The following is a 19244-nucleotide window of genomic DNA, read 5'->3' on the forward strand; positions in this document are numbered from 1 at the left end:
AGAGGGATCTGGACAGGCTGGATCGATGGGCAGAGGCCAACTGTATGAGGTTTAATAAGGCCAAGTGCAGGGTCCTGCACTTTGGCCACAACAACCCCATGCAATGCTACAGGCTTGGGGAGGAGTGGCTGGAGAGCAGCCCGGCGGAAAGGGACCTGGGGGTGCTGGTTGACACCCGGCTGAACATGAGCCGGCAGTGTGCCCAGGTGGCCAAGAAGGCCAACAGCGTCCTGGCCTGTATCAGCAATAGTGTGGCCAGCAGGAGTAGGGAAGTGATTGTGCCCCTGTACTCGGCACTGGTGAGGCCGCACCTTGAATACTGTGTTCAGTTTTGGGCCCCTCACTACAAGAAGGATGTTGAGGTGCTGGAGCGTGTCCAGAGAAGGGCAACGAAGCTGGTGAGGGGTCTGGAGCACATGTCTTATGAGGAGCAGCTGAGGGAACTGAGGTTGTTTAGTCTGGAGAAGAGGAGGCTGAGGGGAGTCCTTATCGCTCTCTACAACTACCTGAAAGGGGGTTGTGGCGATGAGGGTGTTGGTCTCTTCTCCCAAGTAACTAGTGATAGGACAAGAGGAAATGGCCTCAAGTTGCGCCAGGGGAGGTTTAGATTGGATATTAGGAAAAATTTCTTCACTGAGAGGGTGGTCAGGCATTGGAACAGGCTGCCCAGGGAGGTGGTGGAGTCGCCATCCCTGGAAGTGTTCAAAAAACGTGTGGATGTGGCGCTTCAGGACATGGTTTAGGGGACATGGTGGTTCTGGATTAATGGTTGGACTTGATGATCTTAAAGGTCCTTTCCAACCTAGTGATTCTGTGATTCTGTGATTCTGTGACCTCAGATGTGGGACATGAACCCTGGATTCTCTCCTCCCAGTAAAGATTTGTTGATACTTTGTCTGTGTATTTAATGCACACTCTATATACGGGGTTTGGAGCAGGGGATAAAGCCATTACCTCCCTTGGATCACTTGCATATGAGCCTGTGATTATATTTCTGGTTTCATATTCTCTCTCTCACTTTGCAGTTGAAATTAATAATGGATTCTTTTTTGCAAGATGCCTCAATTTTTGTTGTTGTCACAGTGATATACATGATGTGAACAAATGCTTTCTAATCACAAACTTCAGCTTATTCAAAGATGGATTTTGGGTTGCTTTTTGTCTAATATACATTTTGTCAAATTGGGCTAAGGATCACACACTTTTCTATCTCCTTTGGGGCTTTAGTACTGCCTGGGAAACCTGCTTCTGTTTCACAGTCTCTGATCTTCATAGCTATGTATGAGATGAAGAACAGCTTTGATCTGAACTTCAGATGAAGAATCCTCGGACTTTAATGATAGGACAATAGGTACAATTTGGGCTTTAGGAAATAGAGAGTCTTCCTCTAAACATGTAATAATTAGTTATAGACAATAGCAACGTTGAAATGGCTTCGCATTGCTGTCAAACATTGAGGTAAACCACTTTCCAAAACCAGGTACAGAATTTCCTGTAAGATCAGCAAACATACTATGATTACTCTTTATGTGCTCACCTTTGTAGCCCAGGACACGGACTCAGTTTTCTAGGACATCAGCCTTTCCCGTTCTCTGCCGGTGGCACAAAAAATCTACTGTTTTATTTATAAACATACATTTTAAGAGACTTCCAGGAAAAGTTTTGTTGCCTGTGGAGTGCGTTGAGAATAACTGTCCTTCCAGCAATTCTGAAAAAAACAACCCTACAAAATTTTCTGTTTCCAGCATACTTCACTTGATGACTTGAATGACCTCACCTCTTACCGTGCTTCTCCAGTCACTTAAACTCAGCTGCTGGTTGGGATCTAAAATAAGCCTTAACGATACAATTGCAGCTCAGTTTACAGGAAATTGCTAAGTGATAGGAGTCAAGGCGGATTTATAAAAAATATTAATTACAGATCTTTGCTTCCTGGGACTTTCTCAGTACCGTTCAATGTTCTTCAATAAATGTACAAGAAAGCCCAACTGGATCCAAAGAGTCAGAAGAAGCTGCTGCTTGGGAAAGAAAACTAATTAATTGCATGTAGAAAGAATTACCTCAGTTACCAAATGGATTATGTTTTTCCCTGTCCACTACATCCCAACAGGTGGATGTCTTGAAAAGGTGCCCAAGACACACGCATGGACTGCTGAATTCCCAGTCACTGCGAAGGAGCTGCAAACAAGGGATTTGCCAGGTGCACCTCAGGATAAATAAGCCTTCTAGACCTGACGTTTCTTTGACTGTAAGTAAGCATAGATGATTAAAGACAGCAGATCTCAAACACTAATGTGTTATCCGCCAACTAAGAAGCTTAAGTCTCCAAAAGTGTCAGAGGCCACTTGGGCTGAGGAATTTTGTGCTGGATCTTTCTGCTGTTATCAAAACCCTGTAGTCTAAAGTCAGTCAAAACCATGCAAACACTAAGAGTTTTCTGCCAATTTTCAAAACAAAGTTTTATAGGCTCTTTGTGTGCATTCCCTATGTGATTAACAGGATTGTAGATGCCTGATGTGCTTTTAGAGTAGAGGACTTTTTGTATGTCAGCTACAAAAAAAAAAAATTCTATTCTTCTTTTTTTAGTTGTTATGAGACCAGGTAGCCTTTCCTACTTTACTTTTTACGTGCCTTTGTTGATACATTTGTTAAAATGCATGACAGTTTATACCTGGCCTTCATAGCATAACTTTAAGACCAAACTCAAGTCACTAAGAGAGCAGCTGAGACACTCTTATAAATTGCTATGGGCATTGAATCAAGTTAATATGCACCAATAAAAATCTACAAACAGGAAGATGTTATCTTTATGTTTCTGCTGCATCATATAAACACACATTGTAATGATATTATATTTTTAGAAATCCATTTTATTATAATACAATATTTATTTATATTCCTTTAATGTTTAGATGTATTGGCTGACAATGCACACATTTTTATGAAGGTATCTGAGCCACAGAAAAGGTTGTTTCATTCATATATTTATACACATATATATAATCAGATGTACGTGCATGCACACAAACAATTTCAATCTAGGAATTTTAGACACTTAAGTTTAATGGAACTTATTTTTTAACATCATAACCTAATAACTGGTGGTAACCAAGTAATTCTGTGAGAATTTCCATCATTTGTGCGTATTTGTCATAAAGAACAACGAAACACATCTATTTATAACATATCAACCTCTTTCCCTAAACATATAACCTTATGAACATATCAGATGATATATTATAGTACTCATTGTAAGATTACACCAATTTTTGAGCTGAAGCCTGACAAGTTGGAGTTTTAAGTGGTAATCAGCAATAATATATTGCTTGTACCTTAATGTCACTATTGGTGATTTAGTGATTAATTATCTGACTGCTGTGTAGTGCTTAAAATAATCTAAATGCATAAGGTAAATTAGTTGATCAGGAGAAAAGTCTGTCATGCAAATTCAGTTCTTACAGAACCTTCCTGTCACACTCATCAATGACAGCCTAAGTGGGTCACCAGAGTGGATGGCCCCTGTTAATTTATTTTCTCAGACATGCAATACATATTCATGATATCCTGCTGTTTGTCTGTCACCTCAAAGAAACTCTCCATCTCCTCCAAATTATAATTAATGAAAATATGCACAGATAGGCTTAGGGGCTTGGAAGAAAAGATACTGGTATTATGTTGCAGGGGGTTGCAAGGTATTGGTATCAGCAGTTTGCTAATGTCGTAGAGGAAAAATGTTACTTTGCCCAGTGCTGTCTCTTTTCCTTCTTCTAAAGTGACAGATGTAAAAGATCATGTAATAAAAATTAAATTAAATTAAAAAAAAATGTGTGTGTGTGTATATAAAAAAATATATATGTGTGTATACATATATAAAAAGTATACAAAAACATTATTCACAGAGGAGCTTTTAGGACAATGCTACTCTAAACTAAAGTAATTTTCTTTTCAGGCCATCACAATAAAAGATCTATATGGAAGCTATCCACACACGTTCATATTTTTCAAAATTGTACTTGCCTATTTTCCTAGGTTGAGCACTTTTTGACGAGTATTCCTTTTTATCCAGGATGATCCATATTAAGATCAACCTTTTCCGGTCATCACCACGGCATTATATGATATAGGAAAAGATACATTGTGCGTATTTTTTATAATATTTCACAGACCTGAACAAATACACCTTGTACCCAAACTAGTGAAAAGACAGAGGTAAAAACATGCAAACAAATTTACATTACTACACAAGTAATGGCAATAGCAATGAGATAAATTGTATAGTCATATGATAAATGGTTAAACCATGCTATAAATAAAATTCATCCCATGTTTCTTCAATTTATCATTTACCTTTCAATGGTCTCATCTTTTTCCTGCCACTAATCCATCTCCTCTAAGACTCTCTTGAATATTGCACACCTCTGAACAGCTTCAGACAACTGTCTGTTAAGTAAGAATAAAGAAAATCCTACTGCCAGAGAAGCGATAGTTCTGCGTGGAGCTTTTCCAGCATTTACACCTGACAAAAAACTAAAATGTGTAACTCTGAGTCCTGGAAAAGCTGGTAATATTGTGTCATATTTTGCTCTGCATCAGGCTGTGTTCTTCCCACTGTTCTTATCAGAATCACAAGTCTACTTTCAAAACTTTATAGGCAATTTAGGTGTAATAACATATTCATTTCAATGCTGTCTTTACTCCTTTTTAACGAGTGACAACTGGGTTTAATTTTACCAAAATACAAAATTTTTAAAGTGTTAAATTTATGTACATGTTTGCAGTCATTTTGGATGCTTTCTGGTCAAAAGGAGGGGCATTAATACAGAAAATAATGGAAATTATTATACACATTTGGAAAATAGTTTTTCTCTTCTGTTGATAATACGTGAGAAATTAATGAGAGTGAAATGGAAGGATTTTTATTGCTGACCTGCATGACTTACTTGTGGCTTTGTCACTTATAAATAATGTATTCAGCCCCAACTCATGCCACTGAAACATTTATACAACAACACATCATTGTGTATGTTATATAAATATTTATTATGATGAATTATTAAAATGAGCAATGAATATTTATTATTCTTGAAGCATGAGTATATGCATGTATGTATATTTTGTGTTTACATAGATATGCACATACAAAAATATTTAGGCAGCTCCATACATATGGATATACATGTATATAGGTTCTTCTATATATGTATACTCTCATGTATATATATCCATCCATCCATATGCCCATCTAGATGTACACAAACAGTTGCAATTCTGGAAGGCTGTAAACATGTTTTTTATGGATGTGCATTATTTATAAATAGAAGCATCCACACGAAAGGTGGAATTATGTATATTTAATTTTTTTTTATTATCTGTGATTAATTCTGACGGGATCATGGCTTAGCTGCAACTATCATAACAAAAGCAGGGCAAAGGCCTCAGTCGAACAGTATCCAAGTCTCTGTGAACAAGACGTCTTTCATTAGGCAAGATTTACAACACAGGAGAATTCTTTCAGCCACTGTCTTCACACTTCTGTCTTCTTATAGCAAAAAAAAAAAAAAAAAAAATTAAGAAATTACTGTATAGCTTTTGTGATAACCAAAATACATTTAAAGGAACAAAGTTAGATTGTGATTCAGAAGGCTTCCTACAAGAGATGCCTGTTGAATGCTGGAGCCTGTCTGGATACATCTATCTAATCATATCTGATTTCATAGACTGTTGGCACATTTTCTAAAAATTTGCCAGGAAATCAAATGACAGCACCGAGAGAGAACAGAGAGAAAGCTACGACCAGTGCTAGGGGAGCACAGGCCGAGGAAAGAGCTTGGGAACCAGACATGAGATGCATTTTCCGGTCTCTGAGAAAGTTTTCGTTGCACACCATGACATAAAACATTCCAAAGGGGGAAGCACATTTGAAATATTAATAGGGATGCATCGAGCTCCATAGACAGCCGCTTATTTCCCCATTTGCTATGTACAAAGCAAAGGATTAACACCACTGGCAATATTTGTGTCAGGCCATACTGATTAATTTAATATTCTGATTGGATGAGCAGCAGAGCTTTAACGGCTGTTAACTTTCTGGCAAGCAGTGCTGAGAAGGTGATAATGAGATTAACATTTGGAGGACCTGATTTGCTTTTGCACTGTATTTAATTACTACTTTGACACCAACTGGTATGCACTATGGATTGTGCAGATATGCTGATAGATATCTATATTTGCTAAACTATAATAGTGGCTTTAAATAAATGTGTTAAATTCTGTGATTTCTAAAATACTTTGCACAAGACATGAAAAATATGTAATCTTATGCCAATTTATAGCACCTTAAAGAGGATATTTAGAGTAAGCAGAGTGCCTACAGGGAATGAAGAAAGGGATTGATCAGCAAAGTTGTACATTAAAGGCTAGGAAATACAGTAATAAAGTAAGGATTGCCTAAATTGTCTGAGCTGATCAAGCTGACTTACATTTTGCAAAGGAAATTAAAACAAATGTTAAAAAGCTCCTGAGCTCTATAAATAAAAGCAGAACAGGGAAGAAAAGGAGACATTAGTGCAATCAGATCTGGGTAAAGATTTTGACGCTTCATTCTCCCTCTAAAAAAAAGCAGCATGTTTTGGCTCACTCTTCAGGAAGATTCTGTAGGACCTTAATAATGTCATGTAAAGCTTAGGCTGAATTTTGAAAGAGAAAATAATTAGGAATATGGGATAAACAACACAGAAAAAATGCAGTCTTTTCCCAAACCAAGTCATGATTGCCTAACCTGATTTTCTCAACAAGTGGAATGTGGTATTGGCCAGCCATGGATGAAAGGAGAAGAGACAAGTAAGACTATCAAGTTGGAAGGAATTTTTTACAGAGACAGTCAACAATTGCTTTTGGGACTAGTCCTAATGACCTTTCTGTTAATAAGATGTTGCTAAAGGCACGAAGATGACATTTGCTAAATGAAAATTTGAATTTATACATAACAGCTCATGTTGTTGTTACTTGTTTTACCAAAAAACTTACTAGCACTACAGCCCATTTATATGCAGTTCAGAATTTGAGGAAGCAAAATGTTTTAAAAGTATATCTTCTAAACTCACAACTTCTACTGATTTGTACAAAATCGTATACATCGTTCTTAGTTTTCACTGGCTGAGCAGACCATAAATTTAATTATCTTGACCTCCATGACTGAAACTCAAGACAGACCTCCTTTTAGACTGCTATTGTTTTGGACCCAACTTCAAACTGAAACAGTCATTGTGGAAAAAACAGAGAACACTGGGACCGTTAATACATACTGAGTATGTCCTTCAGGACCGTTCTCATCTCAACAGCAGATGTGTTGGAAAGCAGGAAATAGAATCCAACTGACATATATACAAAAGCTCATTTTGCTGTTCTACAACTACAAATGCAATTTTCACATACTGTGTAAGTTCATGTACACTGTTAGTGCAGTGGAAAAGGCCTTAGGCTAAATGAGAACCCAGGCTTTTGTTTCAGGTACTGCTGTCTCTTTATAATAACCAACTGATATCCCTTGAAGCTCTCTTTTGCTGATAAAGGAAGTGTGGTCTAGGTATCAAAGGTCAGGCTCACCAAAAGAGACCCTGGGATGATTTTCTTTCTCTTCTATTGATTCATTGTGCTATATTAAGCATAGTATTTATTTTCATCTCACTTAAATTTACTATATTTTCCTCTCTCACAACACTGAAAAATTTACTTCACGGATTTTGGACAAATTATATGAAATGACACCACTCATATTTGGAGTTCTAGATAATAGCTAGCAGTACTGCTGTGAATTAGTGATTTGTGGATCCCCACTACTTTCCCATCAGTTATATTGGAATTGCTACTTTCCAAAGAGATCATCCAGTTTCAGCCTTTGCCACTGTTTCATCTTTGATGCCAACTTCACAGAAGCCATTTGTCATAACTTCAAAGCTAAAACAGTCAAATGAGACAGACAGCCCTGAGCCAACTGAAGGAGGATCTAGCGAGCTGCTGTGACTAGATACGTAACACGAGAGGTTGTGCTAAAGGCTTCTATGGCATTGTTCAGGAGATCTGCCATCATCCTGGCATGCTGGGAACACAATGTGCGTGATACACAAATCCAGCAAAAGTGCCATGCATCTGATGTTTTTGGGATTCCTTCGATTTGCTGTGCATATGCCAGGTTTTTCATTTATACAGATGCAACCATTAATTTTTTAATGTCCATAAGGGAAAAGGATGTTTTAAATCTGAAACTGATTAAGCCATCAATTCCTGCACTTCCTTCAAATTCCTTTCTGAATGACCAGGGCTCAGTCCTCCTCCATCTGCAAATGGCTCAGGACCAATGAGAGAAATAAGTTTCAACAAGGCAAGAAATAAATTAATAATCAGTGATGCTTAAGAAGTTGAGTCTACTTTGCTAGCTTTTGAACTTTTGGCTCATATCCATGGTGCATTCCCAGGAAATCTTAAAACTGTAAAAAAATAGTCTTAGGGAAATATCTACAGTACAGCTTGAAAGTCTCCAGACTGAATTGTGGTTCTTTGGCACCATAAAAGGAAAACTGTCTAAATTTTTTTTGTTAACTTTGCTGACTGATCAGAGGTAGAAGTCTTCTTCAGGATTCTTTTATTGAAAAACCTGCCATGGACACTGCAGAGAGATTTTCTGAGTTGTTGAGGAGATAAAGCAACTCTGTTTAGTGAAAGAATTGTGAACATCATGAATCTTTCTAGACCAAGAATTACTACAAAGAACAGGATAACAGTGCTACTACTTTTAAGAGAGGTTTATTACTCAATAATATACAAAGGATGGGCAAATTTGCATTCGAGCAGTAGTATTAGTTTGTGCTGAACTGTCCTTATTGCAGATTTATATTCCTAACTACTTTCCAGTCACACCCTGGACATTACACATCTGCCTGCCCACTAAAAGGTTTTTTTTTCTCTTTTTGTTTACTTCACTAATATTTGAAATGCAATCCAAGGCATCTTTCTTATTAAACTGGAGAGACTTCAAATTTGCTTTTGTACAATCGGAACTAATTGTCTGAGACAATTTACATCCATCAGCACAGTGTTTTATGGCTTTCAGACTCAGTGTAAAATGAATAAATAAGAGAGTTGAAATCATTATTCTCCTTTATTACTGGAGATGTGCTGGCTAATCTGAGAGTAATTTGAATGCTAGAGGCCCATCAAACACTGGACATCTGTCAAGCTCTAGCTTCAGCCGCTAGTTCACAATCTGTGCTGCTTAGTAGCCTCCTCTCTTTCTATCCTGAACATTTCCCAGGCAAAAACAAAAGCTGAAGCTAGTTATTTAGCTTGTGTATTTTTTTTTCTTTTTTTTTGTTTGAAGCGTTATTTGGAAAGATTTATAATCTTACTTTTTGGTTGAGCCTGGTTAAGACTTATTTTTCATACCTTTGGAGAGTGGTGTTGTAGTAAATTTTTATGAGAATTCTAAGATTTCATTACTCGGTTAGCTTCATTATCAGATTGAAATCAGAGAAAAAAAGACCATCTGTCAATTGCCACTATCTGTTTCCCTCATCTTCACACAGGTTGTAGCTACTGTACACAGAGCCACAGAACAGTGCAAGGGAAACAAAAAACAGAAAACTGAGAAATAAAAAAAAGGATACAGGTGTAGGATGGAGATCTTAAAAAATAACTGTGAGGGACAGAGAGAATTAGCAACAGAGGAAAAAACGTGTGAAGGTTATGGGGAAAACAAGGGTGCAAAATATTCTGGCAAGAGAGAAAAAGAAAGAAGAGAGAGACAGTGTTTATAAGAAAGAATTTGGAAATGTTTGGTGGAAAAGGAAACGTAGAGAAAATGATGTAGCTTGGAGTGAGGCATCATATGGAGGGAAATGAAAGAGGACAGGCTGCAAATCCATACCAAAGATGCAGAAAAGTTCAGGTTGAGAGAATATTATCTGTTACATGAAAAAACTTCTGATCTTTCATTCAGCATAAGATAAATTTGGCATTATACTCAAGGAGATCTCTGAAAAACCGTAACTGCAGATGTTACAGTCATTTCTGTAATGCATAGTCGGTATCAGAAATTCCACAGGAGACGTATGTATGGTGTATTCTCCCTATTTCTCTCCCTCATTCTCTAGGAAAATAGATGTCTCTATATTGGAAGACATCCTGACAGGAATTGCTGCTTGTGTATCCAACTTTGACATGGTGTTGGGCTACAGCTGCAGGGTTTGGAGAAGGAGCGGGGAGTCAAGAATCACCTGGTCATCAGAGGAAGCTTCCTCTGACAAAAACTACAGATTTCCTCACGTCTGATACCAGGCAGCTGACATAAATCCTGAGTTTTCATGCCAAAACTCTGGATATTCTTACCACACAGATCACTTACATACTGATTAACTGTGTCTGGGTCTCAGTATCATTTAGCAAGGAGACCATACTGTCTTGTTACTGTCTCATGAGATACACTAAGCAGCAGGTCCCAATGCATCTTTTTAGTATCACTAACTATTCTGTTTAATTTTATCATTCTACTAATTCCTATCTAAAACAAACCATCTCATTCTTTTTATGAATTTACTTGCACAGCTTTAAGTATATTTGCTGCCCTTCCCCAAATTATCTTTTATTCTGTCTCTGTTTTTACCAGGACTGAACACAGTATTTTGGTTGCAGAGCTACCACTGAGATATATGTTGTATTATTTACAGCTCTCAAGTATTCCTTCTTAAGTAATCAGACTAACCACTTGGAGAATCCATGATGCAAATGTCTTTGAGGAATTTTCACTCTCCTGGGTTATGAAAGTGCATTCTGCAGGTTTATTCATATTAGCAAGCTTTTTAATAAATGTCCATAGGGCCAAACAAATGTTCCTGCCATAATCAACTTTGAAACAGAGGTTATTTTTGCCACATTTTATACTATATATGTCTTTTACTCCTCCATCTAGTAAGGTTTACCTATGCCCATTAGTCGTAAATTTTACAAAATTCAGCAAGGGTTTGAAACTGAATATTCTTCAGGAATATGCAAACATGCTTATAAAATGTAAATGAAAAACTAAATTAAGGTGAGCTAGAAACCTTGTTTTCTGCTTAATCTTATAACAGCTAAAATCTATCTTGCTATTTCTTCAGTATACTTTGAATGCATTCTTCTCCCCAAAATGAGAAGATGTTTTGCAATGTAATTACTATGTTGATATGGAAAGAATTTAGTATTACAGTTCCTTGTTTTTCAGGAACTGCAGTTGGGTGCTTTTGAATTAGGGTGTGCATTTCCAGGGACCAATGCATAGTTTGATAGCTAACGACTTGCTTGGAGGTTCAAAGTTACATGTTGGTGCTGTTATTATCAATTGGTAATGCATTACAGAGCCTAATTTACACAAGTGTCTCATGTTTCCCTATACATGTAAACAGTACCAAGGAAGTTTCCTGGTGCTATTCATCCATAATCTGTAATGTGGAGGTGTTTAGATGGTAGAGCAGTCACTGTGTTTGGACTGAAGGCACCTAACACTCTCCCAGGCAATTCTGTTGAGCAGCTTGGGATCATTTCCTGATGACAGTCTGCATGATGCTACTTTCTTCTGGAGGGTAATAGAAGGTAGTAGTATGGCTGCACCATGTGTCACCCAGTTGACTGCAGCACCAGTGAACAGAATTAAAGTCCCAGGTATATTACACCTACTAGTATAGATGTAGCTTGTGCACTGGCTGATATATTACACAAAGCAATAAACAGTTATTTCTAAAAGAGATTGTTGTGAAAAGGGAAGGAAACAGTAATATCTCCTTATGACTAATAAGGAGCTGCAAGATGAGTGGCTGACATGTTTTGAAAACCAATTAGATGCATCAGAATAAATTGCTTGATTTTTACCAATTTAAGCTTACAAGACATATAGCCGTTCTCAAAGCTCATCAGTAAATATCATAAGGCAGGAATAGAGAGAAAAAAAACACCAGGATTTTGGATAATCTTGAAAATAAACAGCCTTGTGGTGAAAATTGAGTTATTTTGATAGTATGGTCCCAAATTTCTACAAGAAATCATCAACTGAATAGAGAACTTAATCCTGTTTGCTGCATCCCACGGATGTACTGCTGACATTTGCAAATACAGTCTCCCTTACGGGGTGAAGGGTGTATATGACTCAGATTATCCACTGATACAATAAAACCCATATATTTTTTTAATGTATTACAGTTAATGTGCCATAAGGCTTAGTTTACAGCATGTAAAATGCTTTGAGATTTTGAAAGATTCAGAAGTGTGATGTTGCTTTTTTAACGACACCTCTTTAATTACAATTCTTCAACAGTCAAATTACAATACATAATATGTATGATACTTTTTGTGAACTGTTGTCTTTTATTTTCAAAAGTAGATTGCTCTATCTTTTGCTGGAAAAAAAAAAAAGAACAAAGGGAAAGGAAGAGCTTACTAAATCTATTTTACAGATGATTTTCCACTGAACCCAGGCATTTACACCATTGTAGCTGTGATCAGAATATGACTCAGATTAAAATTCGTTTTAGCACAGATTGATGCTACTTTAGTGACCTATGCAAAGCATGGAAGAGAGATGACTAATAGTAATCTCTGTTTGAGAAATGATGTGTCAGGTACAGTATGAAGCAAATGATCCTCTGAGGTTGTACATCAATTAGACATGTACAATAGTTGTGCAGGGAAAAGGATTTGTGAATGATTTTTAAAATAATCAGGAAGTCTTCAAAGCCTGTACAATAATAGACTAGATCTTGCAATTCTTAGTGTTCATTGATCCATATCCTCACGTTGTGATCTGACTTTAGTGGATCTGCAGATTAGCAGTAGCTGAGAGTCTAGCCCATAAACTAAACATGTGCATGTTTTTTTTCTGCATCAGACACCAGGGATTATGCGGTCTTGTTTTAGGTAGTGGTCAGGAGAAGATGCTTAGGGAAAGAATATAAAATCAAGCTAAATGTAGTTTCCTTCTACCTTCTGGCAAATAGAGGGGTGCATCTGAAAATGGACCCTGCAATAAGACTCTGCTAGGTGCCAAGTAAAGGAGAGAGATCTATCTGCTTGTATGTACAATACAGCCAAACTTTATAATGCGGTTAGAATTTAGCTGTGCAATTTACTCCCAGGTTCTGGTCCTACATTTGTCCACATTGCATAAAGTTTAGTTTATTCCTATCTCGTGTATTGAACTGAACAGTTTAATTCCCTCTAAAACAAATCCCAGATTTTTATTTCTAGAAATATTTTGCATTAGGCTGATCCCAGTATTACCCAATATGGAAAATACCATACTTGTTTTGGCTTCCTTCACTCTACACAATCCTCTAGAACCATCCAACTCAAAAATTTCCAAAGACTGTCATGCTATAAACTGGAGTATGTCACACATACTGGTAGTTTCATTTATAAAGACAATAAAAGTGAAAGGGAAAGTAGTGTCAGCAGTGTCTCCACCCCCCTGTATTTGTATCTAATGTAGGAATATGTCTCAGCTATATTTCTGATTATATTTAGAGGGGGAATATTTCAAATCAAGATTACATCTAGGGAAATGCCAAGAGGCTACCTTAATACTAGATTCTTCGTCTGCTTGTGTTAGGCCGATGTCATTTCATTATCCTTTACTGCATAGATTTGTCTTTTGGTGATAACTAAAGTGGGTCTGATGTCTACTGATTTGGGAGCAAATATATAGCTGCATTTTGTGAGGTTCAAGGAGTTAGAGAGGGAGCTGTTGCTAAAAAGTTATTCCATTTTTATATAAAGAGTAATCCTTATAATAAAAAGTTTCCGGGTTAGGTTGGAGTTTGGGAATCTAAGATCTGATTAATTCATTACTGGGTTCTCCAAGGCCCAAGAACTAGCTAGAAAGAGATATTCAGAATTTCTAAAACCTTCTGGTTTCCTGTAATCAACTATTAACTTCTACAGGCCCTGTAGAAAGTGAGTGGGTTAGTGTTGATGGGGATCAAAGCTGGTTTTATTTTTCTTTTCCTTTCTTTTTGTTTTTCTTTTTTTCTCTTTGGCATAGTTACCAATCTATTTGGCATCATAATGTTTGGTTTAGATTTGGGTTTAAGTTTTAATAAAAGCCCACCACTCTCCTATAATTAACTGTAGAGCTAGGGCTGAGATTTCATGTAGAATTTGGGAATATAAAGCTTCAAAAGTTCAGTTCATTACTGCAGAGTTAGAAGTTAGGAAGAGAGAGTGCTGTCCACAGAAGACAGTATGTGTTTCATTGACTGTAGGCTGCAAGTAGATTTCAAGAGACTGCAGTAGAGTGTGAGTTTGGGGAGGGACCTGGCAATAAACCTTCAAAATTCCATTTGATTAACAGTCACTGAAGGGCCTACAGAATTAGGGAAAGGTCTGACGAGCCATGTTCTCTTCTAAGGTACAATTGGTCCTTCAATAATTAAAGTTAAGTTTAATTAGAGTTAGAATTCAGGGTGGTGTTAGGGTTAGAATCTGAGAATGCACACATTCAGAGCCATGATTACTTCTGGATTCAAAAGTGCCTGCAGGGCTAGGAAGAGGGCATGGTGTTAAAAGGATCCAAATAATAAGATCTCATTTAGCTCAGGGATTTATTTCCTGGCTCTAATTACCATGGTAGTAAGGATAGGGTTAGGAATAAAAAAGGGCTTGAAAAATCTGTATTTTCCAGCTTACTAGTGAGACTTGCAAGGTCTGTAGAGTCATGTAGGAAGTTGGTCTCTTCACAGACATGAGCTGTGAGAATGGTTAAGGGTCTTATGATTAGAGCTTGATTATCTAATTCATTTGGGAGCTGTTATTTCGGTGTATGCTGCGGAGTTCATTGGATTAGGAAGCTGTTTTTTATGAGACCTATACTCTCCCTTATGGACCTTCCCACTCACAGGATGTAAGGGCTTTGCACAAGCTTGTAGAGTTTGGGAATTATAAGCTTCATTGGTCCGCTTAACCAACACACCTGCCAGAATTTGCAGAGTGAAAAATAGGTTTGGTATTCGTAGCCACCATGGTCTCATCTTTCTTTAAGACCATGGATAAATACCTTCACCATGGGCTTGGGGCTAAGGTGAGAATAGTGCTAGCATTCAGTCTGAGTGCTCGCAGTAGTGGAGAAAGCACATCGAGAAAGATGATGGTGGCAGTTCTTTTACAGCCCTAGTACTGTGAGTGACCATCATAAGGGCTGATGGTGAAAGAAGTAGTGACGATGGTGGTCTCCTTTTCAGGCTAGATGGGACTGCTGGAAGTAGTGATATCCATAATTGAGGGTAAGGTGTAGAAATGCAACACACAGGAAAAAATGATGATGCAGGGGGAGAACCCCAGGCTCCCCTGCTGCTGTCCCACATCACAGGACGTGAGATTGGTGCTCCTTCTTCCTCCCTTCACTCATCACAGGAGGTAGGACTGGTGCTCCTTCCTCTCCTCACTCTGCACCCACTGTGGAAGTGGAAGTCTTCATTGCAGGGTTAGAGTCAAGGTCCGTGTGAGCTGAGGGCAGTGGCATGTTTTGCAGGTGTCAGTAGACTGTGAAGGGGACTGATCTTGAAGACTGCCACGTTTTCTTCTCATGTGATGGACCAGCCAGTGTACTGAAGTAAAGCTTCACTGCAAAGACAGGGGCATGCTTTAGGTATGGAAAGTTGATCTCTGTGTGTGTTGTGTGGGTAGCATGCTAACTTGAGAAGAAGGAATTTGACTTCTTGTTACAGCCACACCTCCTCTTGAATGTGATGTGTAGGTTCTCTCTGAGTGCATTAAGACTGAGAGGTGGCTTGGGCTCAGGGTTTGGAAAGCTGCCTCTCCTGAGACCATATTTGCTGATATTTGGGATGGTTCTGAGAGTGATTTAGAGGTTAGTATCTCTCAGTTCACCTCTTAAGGATTGTCAGCGGGTGACTTGATGTTTATCAGATCTTTAGAAGATCCTGACCATCTTCGGTTAGGATTAGGATTCAGTTCCCTAACCTAAAATCATACAAGCTATTGTATTCTCTTCCAACATTCTGAAATACGAAGTGCATTGAACTTCATGATGATCGGGGTACTACCGTTCAGTTTGCTTGTGTGAAGCTTAGCTGTGAAGTTAGGAAGAGGCAAAGGTTCCAGAGAAAGCTGGTGCCTTGTAGCTTTAAAGGAACTGTGCTTGAGTCACAAAATGGAATGTATTATCTATGGTCTCAACCACCCCATCTACTGAGACAAGCATTGGGCTCGGGTTGTATCAAGGGCGTCTGTTACTTCAAAAGATCAGTGTTTTTTTCTTGAAACTCAGAGACTACTTACAGGGATTTAGAAGATCAGGGTCTGTCAATCCACTCTTACGGTTCGTTGACATGTTATAAGGTTTGAAGGCACAATTGCTGTTTGTGTTATGAATGGGAAATAAAAAGATACAGGAACTTAGTGTATTGGTGTATTTTTGTAAAGGGTTCTGAGGTGGGAAAAGGACTGATCTTGAAGGTTGCCATTGTATCATCTTTCAGGTGATGGACTCCTCAGGTCTGTATTATAAGATTTAAGCACAAAAGAGACATAATTAAGGTCAGGACTTGGAAATGTAATCCTTTAGGGAACTGGTTCTTAAGGTATGCTGAACTCAGGAAAGGAATCATGTTACACACCATCAGAGCCACACCTGCATGAGTTCTCACAGGCAGGACTTTCAGGAGATTTAATAATAAGGTGAGGATTCAGCTCAGAGTTTGAGAACTTTTGTATCACACCTCAGAGGTGTCTTGAGATTGAGTCAGAAGCTCTGTGTCCATCAAAGCTCTGAAGACATCTTCTATTAAGACCTAGTTCAGGTAAATGGGGATAAAATAGCCAAAGCCAGATGAAAGAGATAATTTAATAGAAAAATACGTTTCATAATTAGAAAATGTGTCAAAACATCTTACCAGATACCTCATAAGTAATAAGCCCATAATCACTGATTCACTAGTTACAAAACAAAATTTAGTTATGGAACAGCTATAAAACTAAGAAAATTGTAAGAGTTGACAAGGGGAGAAAGTAATGCTGATGAAGTTATAGCATATAAGAAAAAAAGTATTGCCAGCAGAGTAAAATATAATAACTTTAAACAACTCTTTATAATAATAATCTAAAAGGAATCTTTAATATTTGAAGAACTTGCAGAATTTCTAACTCTAACAATGCAGAAAAGTTCTCTAGGGAACAAGGAGTCATAACTGAGTTTTTGCATTTAGAATTGGATTCTGCTGTTAGTGCTATGCTATATTTAATGGCTTGGAAGAAAACATGAAAGTTATCTGGTACTACGGATGATACCATGATTGAGGACAGGTGTCCAGTTCAGAACAGTCTGAATCACTTGTACACCTGGCATCAAGTGCATGGTGGTAGACCTGAACACAAATTTGTTCAGGTAATAATAGAAAAGGTAGGCTACACTTGAAAGGACTGCGAGTCTCTCTCTGCAGGATCAGAGATTGCAAAAGGGCTTTAGGGACCACAGTAAAAATTTAAGCAAATACATGCTCCTGATGCAACAGGGCCAGCAGGGCTAATGCCAAACTTAGAGCAGAATCTAAGGAAGAAAATGTCATCTTTCCACACTTGTCATGCTTTCAACAACTTCTTGCAAAATATATTAGCTCTCATGTTATTATCATTATATTTTAATTCATAAACTTATCCAGTTTATATATATTAATTTTGAACATAGTAAGACAATACCAATGACTAATGGAGCTGATAGCTTCCCCTTTGCTGACGTGATTTCAACATTGCTGATAAATTTCTTCTCTAATAGTGTATTTTGTTTTCCTTCTACATGTGACTCTATTGTTATGAATTTTGGCAACAAATTATTCTTCTCTTAGGTTAAAGGACAATCAAGTGTGTCTTTATTCTTATTGAACTATCATTGGATTTCTAGTTCCCATAGCTGAAGTTGCAAAACATTGGGGACCCTTTCCTTCTCAAAGGTGTGCTTCTCAGCTTACAGAACTGAGCATATACCTCTACAACTATTTCTAATATTTCTAAGTACAGACAAGTTCATCCTTTGCAGAGGAATTCTGTGGTACAATGTGGTTCATTCCATCTCCACTCACATTGACTTTTTAGATAATTTCAGTGATAGGACTGTATTTTCCCCTTTCTGATTAGAAAAGTCAACGTAAGGGAAAAAAACCAACAACAATCCATAAATTTTCCAAAGGGCATCATTTGTCTTCATTGTTTATAGTCCATAATAGATACCAACTACAACTATTGAGAGGTTAAAATATTATCTTTCCTTATTTCATGGAAAAAATCATTGCTCTCAAGTGCTGGAACAGAGGTATTTACATTCAAGAGTGCAAATAATGATAATATTATTTTTATATATTATACTAAAGTCATATTCCTGCATGCAAGCTTTGTTTTTCTTATAATTAACCATCTTCAAGTATTTAAGGTGTATCAAGAAGGCAGCTGGAATGACAGTTTTACTGGGAGAAAAGTTTCTTCAAAAAGATCCCCATCAAGTGGGTTGCCATCTCAGGCTCTTGCCACTCTACATATCATAGTTACATTAAGGTTCAGAAAATGAATATTGAACTTCCCTACAGCATTCCTTAAACAAAATATATAGTGGATGAAGTATTTCAATCAGGATTTAATAGATCCCATTCAGTTTTTGAGTGCAATTTCCTTTGTATCAGATGTGTTGAATTTGTAGGACAGATTATTACTTTACATAACCTTGATAACTTTCATTGAAAAGAGGACTGGTCAGTACATGGCAGAACAGCTTCAGGGAGCAGTGAAAAATGGTTTCATATGTATGACTCACTCACCCAAGAAAATAAGAGTGACCTGAGGATACGTTAACTGCCAGGAGTTTTGACACTGCTGCATCCATGTCATATCAAAGGTGAAACTCTCCAGCTCAGCACCAGTACAGTGAAAGGGAACCAGAAGTTATGAGGTTGGCAGGATCTCTGAAACTAGTGGCACTTGAATTAAAGGGAACACAGCTCTTACTTTTAATAAAAAGTCAGAAGCTAGAGACAGATGGATCATTTCAGGCACAAAAGCTCCTTTTCTGTAACTTCTTCTATTTCTAACGCTGAAAGTGAGAAGGTTTCTCCCTGAGACTTTGCTATGACCAGAGAAGTACTAACCCCTGTGTTCCCTGTCTTTGACATGAAGACAGAGACAAGACACTATTTTAAAAAGTTTGTGTCTTACTATTCCAA

Source organism: Phaethon aethereus (genome assembly GCF_964289735.1).
Source record: "Phaethon aethereus genome assembly, chromosome: 3".
NCBI classification, from domain to species: Eukaryota; Metazoa; Chordata; class Aves; order Phaethontiformes; family Phaethontidae; genus Phaethon; species Phaethon aethereus.